The sequence below is a fragment of the Marmota flaviventris genome, chromosome 8 (genome assembly GCF_047511675.1).
Source record: "Marmota flaviventris isolate mMarFla1 chromosome 8, mMarFla1.hap1, whole genome shotgun sequence".
Taxonomy (NCBI): domain Eukaryota; kingdom Metazoa; phylum Chordata; class Mammalia; order Rodentia; family Sciuridae; genus Marmota; species Marmota flaviventris.
Genome location: NC_092505.1, coordinates 92,986,473 through 93,007,323, shown reverse-complemented (window position 1 = coordinate 93,007,323; position 20,851 = coordinate 92,986,473). Strand labels below are relative to the sequence as shown.

Sequence of the window (20,851 nt, the reverse complement as noted above, 5' to 3'; positions counted from 1 at the left end):
GTTTTGCAGCACACTCTCCACTGCTCCTCAGGTGTCCAATAGTCATCTCAAATTCAACATGTGCAAACCGCTCTTCCTTCAAGATCTTTCCTCTCTCCGTTAAGAGGAACACCAAACTTCCAGGGTGTAGGCCAAAAACCTTGAGAACACCCTTGATTCTCATCTTTCTTTTATAACTTGAATCTAATCTATCTAAAAATTGTGCTGGTGATATCTTTAAAATAAAAGATTTGAAAAGTTCTTGCCATAAAGAAATAATAAATATTTGGAGAAGATACATTTTACTAGATTGTATACATTATATCATAGATGTATATATACATAGATGTATATATTATATAAAAATATCAAATTATCCCATTAATATGTATAGTTTTATGTTTTAATGTACTATTTGAAGTAAATTTAATTACTTAGGAATTTTTTTTTTTTAATTAAAAAGCAATGTATCCGAGACCTAATCTCTTCCTAATATATACTTTCTGTAGCAAAACAGGATCCTCTTTACCTGGAGAAAAGAAACTGTTTTACTCTGTTTTTCTCTGTGTATCTCTAGAGCTATTCTCAGTTCAGGAGCCAGATAAACATGTCATAGTTATGATCAAACAGAGATCATATTATCTCTTGCCACAAAACTCTCTAATTGCTCCTTTTCTACTTGGAACAAGAGCCAGAGTCTACACAGTGACCTAGAAGAACTCACCAAGTCCAGGCCCTGTTACGCCTGAGTCACCTGCTTTCTCTGTTATTTCATAGTGTTTCAGCCACTCTCAGTTCCTCATTCTTCCTCAAACAAAATGAAATGTTCTTTCAGCAAAGCAAACTCTTCCTTCAGTCTTTCAATGTCTTCAGTGTCCCCTAAAATGTCTTCCTATTGGTAAAGCCTTTCTCTAATTAGCTGTGAGAATTTGCAATGCCCATTTTCTCAAACAATCTCTCCTCCTTTCTGCATCCCATCTCAGTCCTCCCTCAGAGGACTCATCACCATCTAAAATACCCCAGAGTTCACTTATTGACTTGGTTTATTATGAGTTTCCCCATTAGAGTTTCTATCAGGGTAGGAATTTTTGGCTATTCAATGCACAGTATTTCCTGGGCTTACAATAATTCTTAGCACATAGTAAGCACTCAATAAATATTTGGTGAATGAATACATTTGTGAAAAAAATGAGTGGTAGTTTGTTTACAAATCCAACAAATGCAGGGAAACAAATATTCAAATATATAATCCAAGTCTTAGCTAAAGATCATGCTGAATGTTCTTAAACCCCTGCATCTTACACTAATATTTTTCCTTTCTCCTTATTCCTTGCTTTTTTATCATACATGACTATGAAGAGAAAGTCAGTATTTTATTAATGCTTTATTATGCCAACACTCCATTCATTATATTTTATATAATATATGCATTAATTTCAGTGTCACCTTGAATCACTTATCACAGGATTTTCTATGAAATGCCATCTACAGGTGAAAGGTAGGGCTTAAAAATCTGTTTCAGAAGGGGACTATCATGTCAAGGAAGTGCTTGCTTGCTTGCTTCAGATGATTATTACGTAAAATAGAAAGGAAACCTATTAAAAATTTCTTAGATAATATTTGCCTTAAAAAACCTTAAAAATTAAAATGTTTTGTATTGCAGGAGTTGAGTGATTTGCAATACAATATATGTATTGATTTTTTGATAAAAAATCCTTACTGTATTACGTTATAATATGGTCTTTCTTATTAACTAATTTGAAGAAAGATCTAGTGCTAAAACATGAATTCTTTTGTGCAAAACCTACTGAGGCATCACTGTGTGCCAAGTCTATGTATTTTAAAGACAAGAAATAAAATTTAAAATAACTTCACATTTGATTTGATATTTGATATGTTGAAGGTACTTTGAGACCAATTTTTAAGGAAGGCCTGTGAGAATGTGAAAGTGCACTGAAATGAGGGCTGCTTTGAAGGAGGAGCAGAAGCGTGCAGATGTTCAAGGCAAGTACTGTGGTTAGGGTAAACCTGAGTGGCAAGGTTGGGGTTCTTTCTTTCAGTGTAGAGATATTGCCCCACCATGAGTGGGCAAATGAAAGGAAAAGACTGATAATTAATAACTAATGAGGAAAGATCGAAACCAAGATGCCAAGAGTTTTGTAAAATGGCTATATTATGCTTTCCTCAGGCTCTCTTGAGGACTGCTATTGAAGGCATAGCTGCCTATGTCCAGCAAATACATGTCTGTTAGGTGTTCAGCAAATTTAAGTACATCAACAGCTTTCCCAGAAGATTTCTATTGATGTATTCTTTAATTAAATGCTGCCTCCTAAACTGATGATGATACATATTGATTGAACTGCAAGATCGATTCTATCTACCAATAAAATGTTATGTTAATAACAAAGGCATTTTGTGTTATAGGTGATATACTTTTTAATTAGACTTCTTTTACCCCAAAATATCTTTACAAATAGAGCTACAAAAAATCTTAAATTCCATTCAATAATCTTGTTGTTAGTATTACTTGCATTAATGCTGTTAGATTTTTGTACAGTCATATTCACATAGATAGCTATTACATCTATTGAGATAAAACAAATAGGCACTTATTTTCCTATTCATGGATATAAGAAATCTATTCTAATAGAAAAGTGGTAAAAGTATAAAAATCAAAGAAGTATTAATTTTTAATGTTAAAATAGAATTATGAACATAGATATGAGTTTACCTTTTTCTGATCATATACATATGATTTAAATTTAAATTTAATTTTTAAAATTTTTATTATTATATCATAATTATAAATGATATTGGGGTTCATTTTCCATGGAATATAATTTTAACCAAAAAGAAAAATGTTATGGATTCATGAACTAATGTTGATATAAACCAAATATTTGGTATAAAAAAGAATATGCAAGTTTCAAAACATAGACCTTTTCAACGAAAACAAAACTTCATAATGAAGTATTGAGTATGTATTTGGAGATATGAATTGTGTGTGTGTGTGTGTGCACACTTATAAAATATATTGAAAAAGGGCCTAGAAATCATTCATAGCAGAACCAATGAGCATAGAAATTGCAGTCTCTAAATATCCTTTATCATTAATAGGAAAATGTCTCTTAGAAAAATGGCTAATTGCAAATCTGAGTCAAGATATGCACAAAATGAGTCAGGAATATTTATTGTGTCAGAAAGCAAAGAAAATGTCAAACACTAACAGTTAAAAAGGGAGAAACAGAGAAATACAGATACATACATGAAAAACTTACAGTAATAATAATAATTAATAATAATAATGAAGAAATTTACATGAAAGCAGTTACAATAGCCAATGCTTTGGGTTTGTTAAAAAGAAAATTGACTCTAGTTGATCCAAGCACTTCAAATAAGTAAAAAGCAAAAAGTTCAAAATGACACTAACAAAAGAGAAAGCAAAGAACAGCAGCAGACCAACAAATATCAACATGTTGGTGGTAAATAGGACACTGACTCGTATAAAAATTGTCAATTCGAAGAAAAGAATTAAGCATCTATAGTTGATGAGAAAAGAAATTCTTAAAAAAATAATTCTGTATATAAATTATGGAAGATGACATAAGTAGGAAGAATTAGTATTTTTACCATACCCAATGAAGTCGCCAACCAGCAATGAATGAGACCTTTACATGAAAAAGTTAATGGGAAATCCAAGGTCACCATTTTGACCCATGTTCAACCTTAGAATCACTAAAAGCAGGCAACATATTAACTCTGAAACGTGGCAAAGAGAAATACTGACACTTATGAAATAATCTTGAAAAGCATAAAAAGTACCTAGATATATTCAAATATTTAGAGTTAATTAACAGTTTACAAAAAATACAGGTGACAGAGAAATAAATTAAAGGACACTGCAATAAGAAAACATATTCATTTAAAATACAGGTCATTGTACAAAAAAATCTAATTCAGTTTCTTAATTAAGCTAATGATAAAAAAAGGTGGATGGAAAAAAGGGGTTATCTTAAAAAAAAACTTAAGATGCATAACAATCAAAGACAGTATGCAGACAGTTGTTCATGTTCTGATTCAAACAAAACAGAAAAAAAAGGACATTTTATAAATAGTAAGAGAAGATTGAAAATGCTCTGGTCATTAGATTATATCAAGGAAATATTGTTAGTTTTTTTTTAGGTGTAAAAACAGCTACATATCTGTAAATAAAAGCCAATTTATTTCAAAATTCTTTCTTTCACACACACACACACACACACACACACACAACATGATGTGATTTAAGACTTGTTTTAAAGTACTTTATAGCAAATGAAGACATAGAATGCATGATATAAGAGTGGCCAAATCTTGATACTTATTGAACTTGGTAGATGAATGCTATCAACTGAATTGTTTCTTTCTCCTCAAATTTATATTTTTAAGTCCTAACCCCCGAAGTGGTCATATTCAGATAAAGAGCTTTTAGGAGCTCATATGAGATTTTAAAGCTGGGTTACCTTTCTGACACTAACAGTAACTTTATGATAAGAGAAAGTAGAGGAAGAAATGAAGAGAGAATTCCTTTTTTCCTCCCCCCTCTCTGTACATGTAATTAGCAATGAGTGTACAGTAAGAAGTTGGATGTCTGAAAGAAGGGAAGAGTCCTTATGAGAAACTGAAACAGCCTGCATCTTAGTCCTGGACCTCCCAGCCTCCTCTGTGAGAAATAAATCAGTGCTGAAAAAGCTACTCACTCTGTATTTTGTTATGGCAACAGCAAGAAAATGGGCACACAAGAATTTATTGCCGGAAGAGGTGACAAATTCTTGTAATCCCAGTGGTTTGGGAGGCTGAGGCAGGAGGATTGTGAGTTCAAAGTCAGCCTCAGCAACAGTGAGGTGCTAAGCAACTCAGTGAGACCCTGTCTCTAAGTAAATACAAAACAGGGCTAGGAATGTGACTCAGTAGTTGAGTGCCCCTGAGTTCAATCCCTGGTACCATCTCCCCAAAATAATTTATTATATTAGTATCTCTAATTGCATGTATTTTGAAAATAAAATTATTTTGCTAAAAGTTTCTGTCAGACTTTAAAATATCTAGACTGTAGATACAATCTCCCCATTGTCTTTTAGGTTTTTATTGTTTTAGTCAACTGGAATTGGGTGAGACAGGGATTTGATACATTTTCTTTCATAGGATAGTCAGTTGTAAAATCCATTTACTAACTTAGACTATCCTTTTGAAATGAACTGGAAAACCTCCATAGTGATCCATTTCACTCCATAATAAATTATGATCTATTTCTAAGCTATACTTCTTGGTCAGTGGCTTTAAATTTTTGCATTTATATAAATTCCCTCTCACTGGTTCGAAGTCCTGTCTTCTTGCTCTAGGATCACAAAGTGCCTTATTTTTATGTTTTTTTAAGCCAACAACCACTTCTGACTTAGAATTATAATTATTTATATCAATATATGTATATGTATGTATGTGTGTATATATATATATATATATATATATATATATTTACATACAAACTGTGGAGGTTGTAAAGATAAAAATAGATGAAGAAAATCCTGAAGCAGTTTAGAAGTTTCTTGCTTAGTTACTGAATGAATGAATAAAGTAAGTTTTTGAATGAATATACTAATAATTGTATAAAAATTGCAAAAACCCTAGTAGTTTAATATAATTTTAGAAATCAAAAGTGAGGCTGATTCTGTACAAGATGTGGAAAGTTTTATTCTTGTTTTACTTCAGAATTTCTTGCTGTAATGAATGAAGTGAAAACAAGAAATTGTATTTACATAATATCATAGTGATTTAATCATTCATGCATAAATTTAGATTAGCCCCTTATACATACAGTTCATTGTACACCATGAACACTTGGCCAGTAGTTCAGTTAAATTTAGTTTTATTTAGTATCTCTTCTTATTAAAGTCATAAATGACCTAGATGAGTTCACAGACCTACAAGATCCAAGAAACTGATATTTAACCCAACCAGAGATAATCCTATAAAGGACAGCTTGTTATTATTTCTGTTCTTCTTTATAGCTTCTGAGATGCCGATTTTGCTGTAACATAGTAACACAGAAGACACTCACTGGAACTAAAATTTCTAATTCATCTATGTGTTGATAGCATACAAATCATGATAGTCAGGTCAGCAAAATAGAGCAATTAACAGATGTTTACCTAGCACTACCTAAAATCATGTAGTTTTAACTCTGGACCTATAACTATTAGTAGAGGAACTGTTTGTGGTAGCCTCTGGGTAAAATAAAAGGAAATTCTGCTTCATTTCCATCTGTTTGGAGTAGTATGCTAAAAAATGTTGAGCGCTGACTCAGTCTTGTCCTTTTTCTCTTCTATAGTCAGCATACGAGCTGAAGATAAACTAGTATGCAATAACTTTTAATACTCAAATTAGCATGTAATGACAAAGCATACTGAGACACAGTTCTTATGCTTAAAAAAAATAAAATCCTAACTTGTTTATTCCAGTAGAGAGCTCAATGCCTGCTGGAGTGACCCATTATTTTCTCTACTATTGAAGAAAGAAAGAAGCTGTCTCCCTGGAGGTTGGCATGTTCCCCGAGTAGGAAGAAATGTGGGTCAGATAAGCTGCATTTTGAGGATATGACAGATGGTCAGGGGGTAAAGTGTCAGGGAGCCAGTGTCAACAATCAAATTTCAATCAAAAGTGTAGTTGAATTGGGGCAAAAGCTGAGGGATTGTAAGGATGCAGAGTTTGGCATGAATTATAGAACATAGCTACCTTTAGCTTATTTAGCTTAATGGGAAACGCATACTGATGTTTCTCATTAAATTTCAGAGATAGAGAACCTTCTATTAATGTTTGAATCAACTTCCTCTTTAATGTCCTGGTTTTCCAATAGAAACATTTTTTTTTCCTAACTTGGTGACTCTGAAAATTTGCAAAATAAGGGGTGGAGGATGTAGTTCAGTGGCAGAGTTCTTGTATAGTATGCATATGAGACCCTGATTCAATCCTCAATACCATAAAAAAAAAAAAATTGGAAAATGATACAAGTTCTTGACTACCACCATTGGATGCATTAAATGTTTTTTTTCCTTATCCTTCTTACTTTTATTCTCTGATTTAAGAGAATTTATTTTCTCAGTTGTGATAGATAAAGTAGATTGGTTACCAGAAACAAAATCAGTGATCAGTGACATGGCCAACATAATGAAAATAAGTCAAGGATCATCAGTCGACTATCGAATCTTCAGTTCAGTTCATGCAATGAGTTACCAAAGTGTCTAGTTTTTAGGGTTTAAGGAAAAGAAATAATCCAAGATAAAAAGCTGGAGCGTTATAGGGGTTTGCAGGGTCTGGATCTTATAGCTTATTAGTAATGTTAGTACTATGCAATAGCACTGAAGCATTATTCTTGTTCTAGCTGATGATTTTATTTCCTCCAGGATAAGAAGAAGCCAAAGGCAGGTTAGGCATAGAGGAGAGAGGCAGAGAAGTAACTGTTCTGGCAAGAAGGGAAACTAATAGCAGGACAGTGTTGATGATAAGCTCTAAAGAAAACTATTCTCTGATAAGCTAACACTCTGGGTCTAACTAACCTTCTCTGATGATGAGGTTCTTGTTTTCTAGTGGAAGAAATGGCAGTTACTCTAACAGATGTTTGCTAAAAATGAAACCTATCATATTGGTTACAAACAAATATTTGTCCTTTAAAATATTATAAATAAAAAGAAGTGGACAACAAAGCATTGGAGTGATTAAAATTTCGATGAGATGAAATATGATAGCTGTATAAATATGCAAATGATATGATCTTTGCCTTCATTTACTATGTCTTTAATGGTAGGGGGAAATAATGTACTTCCAATTGATACTAAAAAGAAACTGTTTTATTATGTTTACTACACAATGAGCCTGCCTCAGGCATTCTCTAGTTATGTTATACATTATTAACTGTTATAAACCATTACTCTGAATAGTACCCAAGTGGCCTGAAAGTTAATGCATCTCTTTAAGTGCTTAGCTCTCTGCAAGAGAGTTAACTTAGACGTTGAAAGTGACTGCTTTCATTGAATCTGATTCTGCCAAGATTAGGATGAAGTTTGGTGTGGGGGTTGGAGCATATAAGGAAGCACAGCAAGAAAAGAAGAGGAAAGGTTGAACTCATTAAAACAAAACACCAAACACTAATTTTATGACACTCTTGGGCATCCATTTTAATAACTCTGATGGAATTCTCCAATTCATAAGAATGTGTACATTTGTCTCTGCACACATGTGCGTGCATACACACACACACACACACAGAGACAGTTTTGACAATCAGGAGGCACATGATCTCATGTTTCTCTGGACATCAGCCTTACTCCCACTGCAATGAATAATTAAATTTAAATAACTGAAGAAATGAACAAGGTTTGGGAGAACTCTGACTTCATTCTTTCCTCCAATCTGTTTAGTACTTACTAAGTCAGAAAATTTGCCCATACTTCATATACTGCAAGAACAGAGACGACTAATTGTTGATTGTTTGAGAAATGTTACCTCAGCACGTGACATACAGAAAGTCCCTGTCCTTTTTTTGACTCTGTTTCCCTAGAATTTATAAATGCATATCCTTCTGTTTGATTGAATTTATTTCATCATTCAGCAAATATTTATTCACATATCTGTTATGTGCCAGGCAATATGCAGAGGATGGGGAAAAAAAGACTTATACGCCTTTTCCTTGTGGAAAAAAGAAAAAGGAAAACTTAATGGAAATTCATGAGTTTGCTTTTGTTATACAAATATAATTTTAGTTTAATAAGACATTTATGATTTTTTGTTTTATTTTTCATTTATTGTGAATTTTTTTAGACCTATGAAACTTTTATCAGATACTATGAAGTTCCTCATTTAATTTGCATACATGGCATAGTTAACAAAGCTTGGCATCCATTAACTGAGGCTAGAACTGTCTCCTGTCTTCAGCTTCCTGTGGCCTCTTCTCTTTACTGCCTCAGGAGATAAGAAAAAGGGGACATATGAGGAAGAAAAAAATTGAATGAGGAACACAAAAAATGGAAGAAAGAGATAAAAGGGAGGAAAGAAGAGTATAAAAAAGGAAGATGAAGCCTTTTTAAAGCAGGAAAGCAACATCAGAAATGCTAAACACAGAAACAGTCCAACAACTCATTTATTGTTTTAAACATAAAGTGAATTCACTGTTTCCCATGAGGTAAGTGACTATTTGTATCCAACTGTTTATAAGAAAATCTTCACTGTGTTTAATATGCTAACAAATACCTAAGATATTGCATTTAAAAATCTAAAAAATACTATTCCTCCACTGGTTTTAAAACTTATTTTCATTGGTCATGATCAATCTTTGAAGTGGCTGGGGGGATTCTATATCGTCACAGATGACCTTTACACAAATAACAAAACCCTTCCATTCACCATGGAGAGGTGTTTTTTTTTTTTTTTTTTTTTTAAGAGAGAGAGAGATAGAGTTTTCTATGGACCCAACATCTTTATTTTTTATTTTTATGTGGTGCTGAGGATCAAACCCAGCGCCCCATGCATGCCAGGCAAGTGCGCTACCGCTTGAGCCACATCCCCGGCCCAGAAGTATTTAACATCAGCTCATGATATAAGAGATTGAACTGCAGTAGAAAGAGTCCTTTTGAATTGGTTAAGACAGGGATGTGGTCACCAAGAACATTAACATGATCTTATCTGATATGGAGGTATATCTGATCAGACCTATCTTGGGTTTTACATATGCCATAGAGGGCCATGGACTAGGCAGTGTGACTAGGAGTGTGAGTTTCTGCCTCCTTTGAGGCTCATCTTCTGATTATACAAACAAGAGCAGAACCAGGAGGGAGCAGACTGGCCGCCTTTACTTATCTGAAGGTCTGTGGGGTAGAAGAGGTACATTTGTTCCTGTGGTTCCATAAGTCGGTCATAAAGACTGAGAAGTTTATTCCAGTTCATCTTAGCAGAAAGTGCTCTTAGTTGCATACACCAATAATAGATTGGGTTACCCCAAAACTTTTATTGTCCACAGCACCATCTGAAACGGTTAGCATTATCTGGAGAACTGCTTGGTACAAGTACTGTTGAAAGTATTCAATCATTAGGTAGGGAGTTGAATGAGAGGATTTCTTTGTCTTTTTTTTTTTTTTAACCTTACAACAGAATTTTCTGCACAGCAATAGAAAACAGTTATATAGAGTTCTCCAGATGATCAAAAGACACATTTATTAGCAAACGTCTTAGTTCAGTTTTCTTAGAATAATTTTTATTGCTTTATGTCAGTCAACCCATCAGACATTGGTATTATTTTTACCATACAACATGGATGCCATCTGATATTTCTCCACAAATAAGTTCTATGTCTTATTCATTAGGAAAAGATATTTTTAAGTCCATCATTAGGCAGTGAAAATGGGTAAGTGAAGGAAGGTGCCAGCAATTGCACATGTGGGTGTGAGCACACATACATTTGTGTGGGGGAGGTTGTTTATACAGGGATAGAATTACTTCTGGTGTATAGAATTCCTTCTGGTTCTTGAGGATTAGGAAAAATTCAAAGAAACAACAAAGCTTGGGCAGTTGGGAAAGTTTAACTTAGTAAAGAAAGATCTAGAGAACTACGTGTCATCAGAGTCTAAAATGCAAAAAAAAAAAACAAAAAAAAAAACATTGGCTTGAGAGTAAAGGTAATTGACCAAATAGGCAAGACCTTTTTGTCTAATGTCACCTAAGCAGGTTGAGAGAAACAAATGATATGCTCTTTGGAAATCAGTAAAATTATATGCAAAGAAACAAAGAAAAAATTCACTAGTAGAGCCAGAAAGAAAAAGAGGAACTGAAATTCCTTCTCCTCTTCCAAGACTGAACTCTTGCCTCTTACACTCCTCTCCTTTCTTTAGAACCTAAAAGATCCAGGTAGTGTCACGGGAAGAGTAGCACCTTTTCTCCTAGAGAATTTTATATGCTTTTCGACCTCTGTATCCCATTGACCAAATAAATCTTCACTTATTTTTTTTTCCTTTTCCTTTTTATTTTTTGGCACAGTGGATTGAACCCAGGGGCACTTAACCACTGAGCCCCACATCTCCAGCCCTTTGTTGTATTTATTTAGAGACAGGGTCTCAGTGTGCTGCTTAAGGCCTTGCTTAATTGCTGAGGCTGGCTTCAAACTTGCTATCCTCCTACCTCAGCCTCCTGAGCTGCTAGGATTACAGGTGTGTGCTACTGCACCTGGCTCAATCAGCATCTTTAAATGTAATCAAGTTAACTTCCATTAACTTCCATACCTGGATCTTTGGAATGGCCATTAGTTCCATATGGAGTTCTAATATTACATTATGCATTGAAAATATCAAGTTAAATTCCTTTCATTTTCTTTCCATTTATTTTATTCTGATACATACTGATGTGGTTCAGGGAACTTCCATCACCCCTTTCTGGTATTCACCACCTCTTCCCCTCATCCCCTACCATCTCCCACATCTCATATGGTCTTTGGAAACAGGATGCTCACTGTTATGATGGCATATTTAAGACTTGGTGGAGGAGAAATAATTTCTACTTTTTAAATTAGTATATACATATTGTCCCATAGATAAGTATACATACAAAGATGCATAGAATAACTTTTTTTTGCCATCTTTTCCTCATGCTTTTTCTCCTTATTTTCTTATTCTTCCTTATTTTCCTTCCTCCTTTTCTTATTATTTTTAGAAGTAGCAGTTCTATTGGTAGCAGTAGTAATAATTCTGCTTCTGCCTTCTGAACACTGACTATGTATGAGGTGCACACTTGATATCCTACATACACTATGTTTTATCCTACAAATAGCCTTATGGTGTTAGTATTTCTCCACTTTACTTGGGTTAAGAAAAGAGGTTAAGTCATGCAGTTGCAAGAACAATGGCCTGTGCTGAATTATTTTAGGAGTCAGGATAATATTGACTAAAATTTTAAAAAGTTACAAACTTAGGAAAACAGCCCTCAACGGATGTTGATTGAAATGAAAGAAAAATCATTTTGAATATGTAAATAATAATTAACATTTTCCATTTCATAATATAATAATAACATTATAAATCAAGGCTAGATTTATACTAAAACTTACATTATGAATATTATCTTATATAGACAGTATCATAAAATTTTTATCTAGATAAGTGATTTTGAAAATTTGATTAAGAATTAGCTGCTGCATTTTTCCTCAAAATTATCTTCTTCACTGATGTGTCATTCTCTAGATTAGTAATGATAAAATAAATAGTAATTATAGTTTTTCTTGATAGTATATTCTAAAATGTCAACTATAAGTAGCTGTAAATGTTTAATGTGTAATTATAACGTGGAAATAAGTTAATAACCTAGAATACAAAAGAAGGGACTGGCATATTTACCTTCAATAATGAATATTTGTCTTCTAATAAACACTGAATCACAAATGTGCAAGTGGTACTTAAAACAATACTTTAGGTCTAAAGGCAATACTTATGTTTTATGATCAAATTACACTTGTTTCTTCTTTAAATAAGGAGAATCTAACAAACACTTAATACATAACTGGTGTCTGATATATGGTAAATAAATGATGGACTGCATAAATTGATAGTTGGCTTATACTTAGCACAATTTTTTTTTCTTTTGGGTAGGGAATGATGGCTCAAATATTGGAAGTACAAAAACATTCTTTTAACAGGAACAAGCATTTTCAACAGAAAGAAATAGGGGGAAAAGCAATACTGGAGAATTATCCAGACAGTTTAAGATACTCTGACTCTTTAAGAATTCTCCCAGAGAAATCTACTATTTAGTTTAAATTATTCAGTTAATTCACTAAATCATACAATTTGTTTTATAGATAGAAATTCATTATTTACTGAGTAAGAAGTAAATATAGAGTAAACAATAATGACTCCATTTGGAGAAATCTTAATAAGACACACATTAATTGTTATTCTCATTTAATATACTTTAAAATTTTCTTCAAAATAGAGGATAATTTTAAGATCTGGAAGCTAGACAAATCAAATTATTTATTAAAATTCAACAATGAAAAGAACCTTCATATTTTAATGCAATTCATCCATAATTAATTTATTTTCTACCTTGGAATATTCAATATTTATAATTTAAAATTTAATTTTTAAATTATAATTTAATATAACAATTAATTTTATTTAAATCTCAGTTCATTTCAATATTACCTAAGTACCATAATTATTTAGAAACAAATTCCTGACATTGATTCATGTATTTTTCCTACCTAAAATTACCTCTCAAACTCATATGTGCTCATTAAATACTTAGGACCTGGAAATTAGGAAATTTATGTATATGTAGATATACACATACATATACATACCCATATATGTATCATATGTATACATACACACATAATATGTAATTTATATATATGAAATATATGTGATTTTTTTTCTAATACTTGAGTTTAATCAAACAAAACTAGAGAGGCTGGTTTTAATGTTGAAAAAGAGCAATTCCTACTATGTGAAGATAGAGACTATCTTTACAAAGTCTTTTTCTAATTAATAATAGATTCACTGATTAGTTATCATTTGCCTGAGATGGTACAATAAGAGCTGAGAAAATAATGCTGAGACAATTCATAAAACAAGTAAGTAATTAATGAATCAGTGAATACCATAGTAAATAATCCTGAACAGATTTGCTTCTCAGGATCTTGGGATATTCATCCCAAGTGTACTGCTTTCAAAAATATTCAAACACACAGAATGTTAGCTTACATTATGTATGGTAAATATTTCCTCCAGGTTATCTTTTCATTATTTTCTCCTAAGATCTTGTATGAAATGTAAATATATAATCTTTCTATCAAGTTGTATTTTGTAATTATTTTTTATTCTTTTACCTATAAAACACATATACTAGTCAACTAGAAATAAGCTGGGTGTGTCTAATATTAGAAGTAAATTATTACAGGACCCAAATCAAAACCAACACTTAATTGACCTAGATGGGCTTCCACTTCTATGAAATCTTCAGGACCCAGAAAGTCCAAATTGGGAGGTACAATCTAGAGATATTAATAATGAGCCTCCCCCTGCTTATGTCCATCTTCTCTACAACTATCAGAAAATCAAATTTACTATGACACTCCCCTGCCAGTGATCCTTCACTGGGCAATTGGTTCCCACAGGAGAAAGACCAAGCTAATTAATGTCATTTACAGTGCATCCCATTCCTCATCTTCCATCATGGTTTGAGTGTTTACTACCTGCTCAAGTGACTGTAATCGACTTAACTATCAAATAAATGCACACATCATCTCCCAGTAGTTCCCCAAACATACAAACTAGAGTTGTATGTTTCCTGCCAGTCACAGGCTTCCTCATAACCCACCATTAACTTTAGGAATCTCTGTTGAACTTTTTCAGCACGGGATCCCCTGAAAATCGTGTGTGTTTGAAATAATGCACACTGTGTGTGCAGCTGTTTGACTTTCTATGGGATGACCTCTTGGAAAGGTGGATTCATATCTTTAAAATCCTGTACTTATGACAATTCATCCAGTGCATGACATAAAAGAGGGCAGAATTGGATTTGGATTTCAGCTGGAAACAGGTGCTAATTGAAAACAGAAGAGTTTAAGGTTAAGTTCAACTACTGGACAGCTTTCTTTGTTCATATGCCAATGCACAGGGAGGGTCTTACTGGTTATTATTTACTTAAGCTACCTATAAGAGAGTTTAGAGTCTGTTAGCTTCTGGTACACTCTTCTCTTGCCTCACCTACCCCATTGGAAATATCAAAAAGATAACATTTTCCTTCCAGGACACTAGAAAATGTCTGGGGACTTTCCTATTTATATTTTCTACTTACAGAATCTAACTCAAAGAAATTAATGAGGTGCCTAAGGTATTTCAAAGATAAAGCAAAGCTTAGAAATTATGTTCTCTTTCAGGAGCTCTGGAAAATGACACATTCTAGTACAGAAATATCTTTTGCTTATTCTTCCTGTCGGTGGATTAGCAGGCCAGGAAAATGCCTGGTGCTGAGACAAAAATTAGTAAGCACGCTGCTCCTCAAGGAGTTCACAGTCTAAGAAGAAATTATAACATAATAATAAATACACATGGAAAATATTGACAGAACTTGAGCAAAAGAGGTGAATTTATTTCCCCAATGTTACCTGCACAGATAATTAATGGTGATGGATTCAAAGAATAGGATCCATATGATCTGCCCTAACTTCTATCCTTTATATTTTCTAAATTTAAAGTTTTAAAAGCTTTTGTGAACTATTAGTTATATATGGATATTTCAATTACTGTATTTGTATAACCTTGACAGTGTACTTTTTTTTGGCAGAGTATTAAATCAATATTTACTACGATATATCTAAAATTAGAGTCCAGTGCTGGTCTTCATAGACTTAATTTCTCTGAAAGAGAATACTATATAATGACAAAGAGAATGGGATTTAGCGTGAAATCTATTTGATTTGCAGCTCTGATCCTCTGCTTGTAAGAAAAACTACTTGATACAAATTAATTGACTTTTCTAATTCTTAGTTTTATTATCCGGGAAATGGAATGATGATGTTCTTCCCATGAAAGGCTTTCAAGGGTATTGAATAGAGTACTACATGTGATGCAATTAACATGGAATCAGTGCTCAATAAAATAAAAATGCTGTCATTTGTGTTATTTTTCCATGAAGAGCCCCTCAACCTTCATGTACAGTTTGTGAATCAGCAAAATATTGTCAATATCATAGCCTTTTACAGCTGACCCAGAGTTCATTCAGCTTATAAAGTAGAAGTCCTTTCCTTGACTTGCAGTACTCTTTCACCTCTCAAAATCCCTAAGATTTTTTAAGATTCATCTCAGATGCATTTCTACAAACAATCTATCACTGAGACCTCAAAGAGAAATCTCATTTCCCCCATCTCTTCCTTTCCATTGTATTTTATATTTTTTTTCACTTTTAAATCATTGATTTCAAGCAACCTGATGTTAACATTGTCCCCATGTCTGTTTTCCCTTTATATGATGAGATCTGTGAGCATTTGTGGAATGATGAGCACAATTATTGTGTATAGTAGGCTCTTGACAAAATTATTTCTGAAATCAAATGAAACTGAATAAAAATGGAGAAACTCCCTTATTTTTGTGACTTGTCTTAATTTTACAATCTTATGCTACCATTTTAGCCAAATCTATAAAGTTAAATGCAGATGTGATGATTATGGTATCTGCTCATAGTGAGGAATATCATATTTGAGAAAAATGTAAAGGAAGCAATTTTCTTGACTGAGGAACAATGACAAATTTATTTATTTTTAGTTGGGGTGTTAATAAATGCTCTTTGAGTAAATACTCAACAGAATAATAACATGAAATGTGCAGGTGGGGCAGGTTCTATAAACCAATATATTTTTGAAATAAGAGCTAGTAAATACAGAAAACTGGAGGTTTATTCATTTATCTGTTCAGGCTTTTTTCAAAGATATTGAGTCCTTTATCAGGACTCAAGAACTTCAAAGATTTTTAAGGCTTATTTTGCAAGAATTCCACATTATTAAAATATGGTATTGACATTAGACTTGTTGGTTAATATGTTTATATTGTCTTTTAATTAAAAACTTTATATATATATTATATAAATATAATATATATATATATATATATATATATATATATATATATATATATTATACAAACATTTTAGTAGATGCTGTGTTTTAGTATAAAAGTTTTTTGAGAAGCATCTGGGAAACAAATTAAAATTTAACTAAAAAATATATATATATATGAATGCATATATATCATTAAAATAGCTGATCTTTCTAGCTTTAATATAATTAACTTGAAGTCTTTTTTTTCAATCTTGAATATAACCAAAAAACATAAATAAAACCTTATGTTAAAAAATTCTGTAATTCCTTTGACCATTTCTATCTACCAAAAAGGAAGCACTATCGATAGAACATTTTTATTAGTCACAAAAATACATTTTTAAAATTATTTAAAGAGAGAAATGAAGAGACTTTAAAGGTTATTGGATTATTTCCATTTTCCCTTATGCATATTTTAATCAAAGTTCTAATTTATTCTCACCTTAAATAGTGTAGTTTTTTTGACTTGAAAAAACACTTCATTTTAATGAAGCAAAAATCAAATTTGTTCACATTTCTCATATTGAGTAATGAAATTTAAGAAGGTATTAAGTTTAAAATGGAGTATGAAAAAAACTAATGAAGCAAAATTATAATTATTATATTTCTCCAATTTATACAAAATCAAATTTTCTTATATGTTTAATTTATTTCTTAAAAATCCAGTACATTCTCAAATATAGAAGCTCCTTATTTTATCTTGCTTTTTCAAGGTTACAAGTACAAAAACAATATGATTCTATTATGATTATAAGTGTTTGCATCTTAAAATTGGAGTCACTCTTGACTCTTACCCTATGTCTTTCTGTTCCCAGAAACAACTGCTATGATCAATACATCTTCCATCATTTTCCATACATTTGCAGTCATTGCAACACCATTTTATGAATATTTTAAAACATATTTGATACATACCACCCTGCAATTTTTATTTTTCTGTTTTTGTACTATTCAGTAAGTTAATAGTTTATTTATAATGCATTTTAAATTTTTAATAGAATTAAGCATAGCTTATAGTTTCAGTTACTATTTTGAAAGGACCTTTTTCTTCATCATGTTTTCTAATTGCTTGTTTTGTTGCATTTTAAAGTTTCTGTTTTTTCTGTGTCAAACCTCTTCACATCATTTATATAGCATGACATTGTTTCTTTGAGTCCTCTGTAAAATTTTCGTAGTTTTTGCAGATATTGAAAGTATGTCTTTTTTTTTAATTACTATATGAATCTTCTTTTTTCTTTTATTTCTTGGGAGGTGGTAGGGCAGGGCAGGTGGCTCCTGCATATATATGTGTGCATTTGTGTATGTGGCATGAAATCCCCCAGTATGGAATAAAATCAGGGATAGAGATCATTCATTACACAGCAATCATAAATGAAATGTTCTTCCTGTCTGTGCCTCTTAGCCCATCTGTGGCCCTTTGGATAAGACCATTGACAGGTCACCCCTAGATAAAAATAACAATAACAAAATCCCAATATGCACACTCTACTTTCGTGATGAAAACCCCACACTTTATTCAAAGTTAAGCTTCTGTCCTCCCTCCATTGACTAGAGTTTGGGAAGAAGCCTGCACCAGAGAATGGGCCTTTTCCCTTCCCAGTCATGCTCTTTAGTGTCTCTGATCCTCCTTCCCTACTTGCCTTGTTCTTTTGTTCTTCCTGGGCTCCCTGGCTCCTACAAATGCAGCTTGGTCTCCTGCAGCAAGCAAGCTATAATTTCCCTCACTTTTGCATCCAAGACATCTTCTCAGACTCTTTTTAGAAAAATATTCTTACTCTGGCAGAAGCTCCTTTGGGTGGATGTTCTTTTCAAAGGACTGCAGGTCAGCATCCCTCCCCAGACTTCCATATCCATCCCCCCAGAAATATTCAACATTGTTCCTCCATGCAGTTATTATCCCAGTGCGAGGTCCTGCATGGCTGTCCTATCATGACCCAAGTCCCTCAGCACTTGTCAGTACCTTTTTACCTTTTTGTCACTGTGCTCAGGGAACTGCTAGGCATACATATCAGCTGTCCATGTCGACTCCTTGGAGCAACTCATACTGGACTGGAAGTGAAACTAAGCATCCTTCTCCCCTCCTCTGTGCAGAGAAGAGGACTTATTCACAGCTTCAACTTATTCACAGCTTCCCTGGAAGCAGTCCCCCTCAAAATACCTTCTTCCATAAATCTTTTATTCCCTTAGGGTTAGTATTGGGTTAGTGTCACCAAACAGTCCTTTGGTCATCTTCTTTGAAAGTTTTACGTGGGTGACTCATTAGCTTACCTTATATTTGTTTTGTTCTTGGCCTTGTCCAAGACAGAAAAATTTCATATTAATATGTTGAAAGAAGATACTTTTGTCATTCCTGATTTGATCTTCTCTGTTTGCAATGTTTTCAATGAATATAATGCATGTGATAAATTTTGAGTTGATACTTTCATTACTTAAAAATAGATAAACAATGATTTCACAAGTTGGTAAGTGCTGGGACAGAAAGGAAACATGGTAATGTAATAGTGACTGAGGTATGATATTAGGTAGATGGGGAAAAGAAAGCTTCTCTAAAGGGCTGGCATTTCAGTGGGATTATAACAGGAAACTAGTCTTGTGAGGAACAGGGAAATGAACATTCTAGTCAAGGAGAGGGGCACATGTGAAGTGATAAATTTGGAATACATTTGCATGTCTAAGAAACAGAAAGACAGCATAGCCTGAGAACAGCAAGGAAGGCACAAAGTGTTAGACTCATTCGAAGAGAAGATCATGTGGGCCATGGTTAAGTATTTTTATTTCACTGGAAGAAAGGGAAGAGATGAGAAGGTTTTAAGCAGAACAGTGACTTAATCATTGTAAACAAAAGTTATCGCAGGCAAACCTTGATACAAGGTCACTCGAGTTACAATGTTCCCAAGAGAACCAAGGCAAGAATTGTTGGTGGCTCATAAAAGGCAGAAAAGATGGACAACATTTCTCATGTTAAATGTAAGTGAGGGAAGAAAAGGGTATTCCACCAGGCAAGGTGCTGTAATAGCCAATACTTTGTCTATGGTACTAATTAATCTGCCTCCAAACTTTTGGCCACCTACTGATCGTATCTTTTGATCACAAACTCCTATATTCAAAGTTCTTTAGAGAGAGAGAGGGACTTCTACTGTTTGTCTGGCCAAGAGGAGGGCAGGAGCATTTAAAAGGATTCCACAACCACTCCTATGATCATACCCCAAATAGATATCTTGTGGGTTCTCTGCACTCACTTCTATTACTAGAATACGTAATTTCCAGCCGTCTTTGTGTTTGAATTCTCCTTTTATGGTAATGCAGAGTGCAAAAATAAAATACCAAAAGAACAACCACAAAATACTAGAGTGACACATTTTGTTAGCATAGGTCAAAAGAAAAATTACATAGTTACGAAATAAAGCAAGGGACACAGAAAAAGACACAGCAAACACTTGATAGGAGTACTCAGCAAAGAAGTTAAAGGGGACAATCATAAATGTTTATTACTCAGGTATGAAAACATTAACCCTTACCTATTTCAGATTTCTGATGAAGTTCTTACAGTGCATTATATTCACTTTCTATCAACAATATTAGCTTGTCCATTCAACCTGTATCACTCCTGAACTTCATTTCACTTCTTTACAAAAACATCCTGGTGAAAGGCCCTGCTAGTTGTTGTGAGGTTTTGAGTACAATTCTAAATAAGTGCAACTTCTTGAAAACATTTGGATGGCAAACGAAAAACACCGCATAGAAATTTTAATGTTTTACTACCTCTAATTGAATGTAATCTGTAACAACTCTTTTTAGGGAGCCCTTAAGCTAAACATAAACAATATACAAATGAAAACAAATGGATTCAAATAGATATGGATCCTATGAAGAGTTTGAGACTAGTAATTAGAATGATTAGTGCATTAAACTCTCCTTGCTCTCCAAGGTTAAGTGTGGTACATCTCTGTTTCAGCATATTCCTTAAGTGCAATAATCCTATGAAGCATTAATCAAATTAACTTTCCAACAGAAGTGTTAAAGTTTATCTTTGGCACCTGAAAGGCCATTTCCTGATATTTGAAGTAGGGTTAAAGTGTATTTTAAAATAGCACTTAATCTCTTTATTATCCTTTTTAATTTGTTTTTCAAATCACTTTTATTCATTGTCTATGATTATACAGTTTTATTTGCATATATGAGTTATCTTATTCATATGAATCC

General features: G+C 33.1%; 1 protein-coding gene across 6 annotated transcripts in view; it reads left to right on the top strand.

Annotated features, from left to right (window-relative positions):
* Positions 1–20,851, top strand: part of Nlgn1 (neuroligin 1) — a 668,458-nt gene that overhangs the window by 153,311 nt on the left and 494,296 nt on the right. The window lies entirely within an intron of this gene.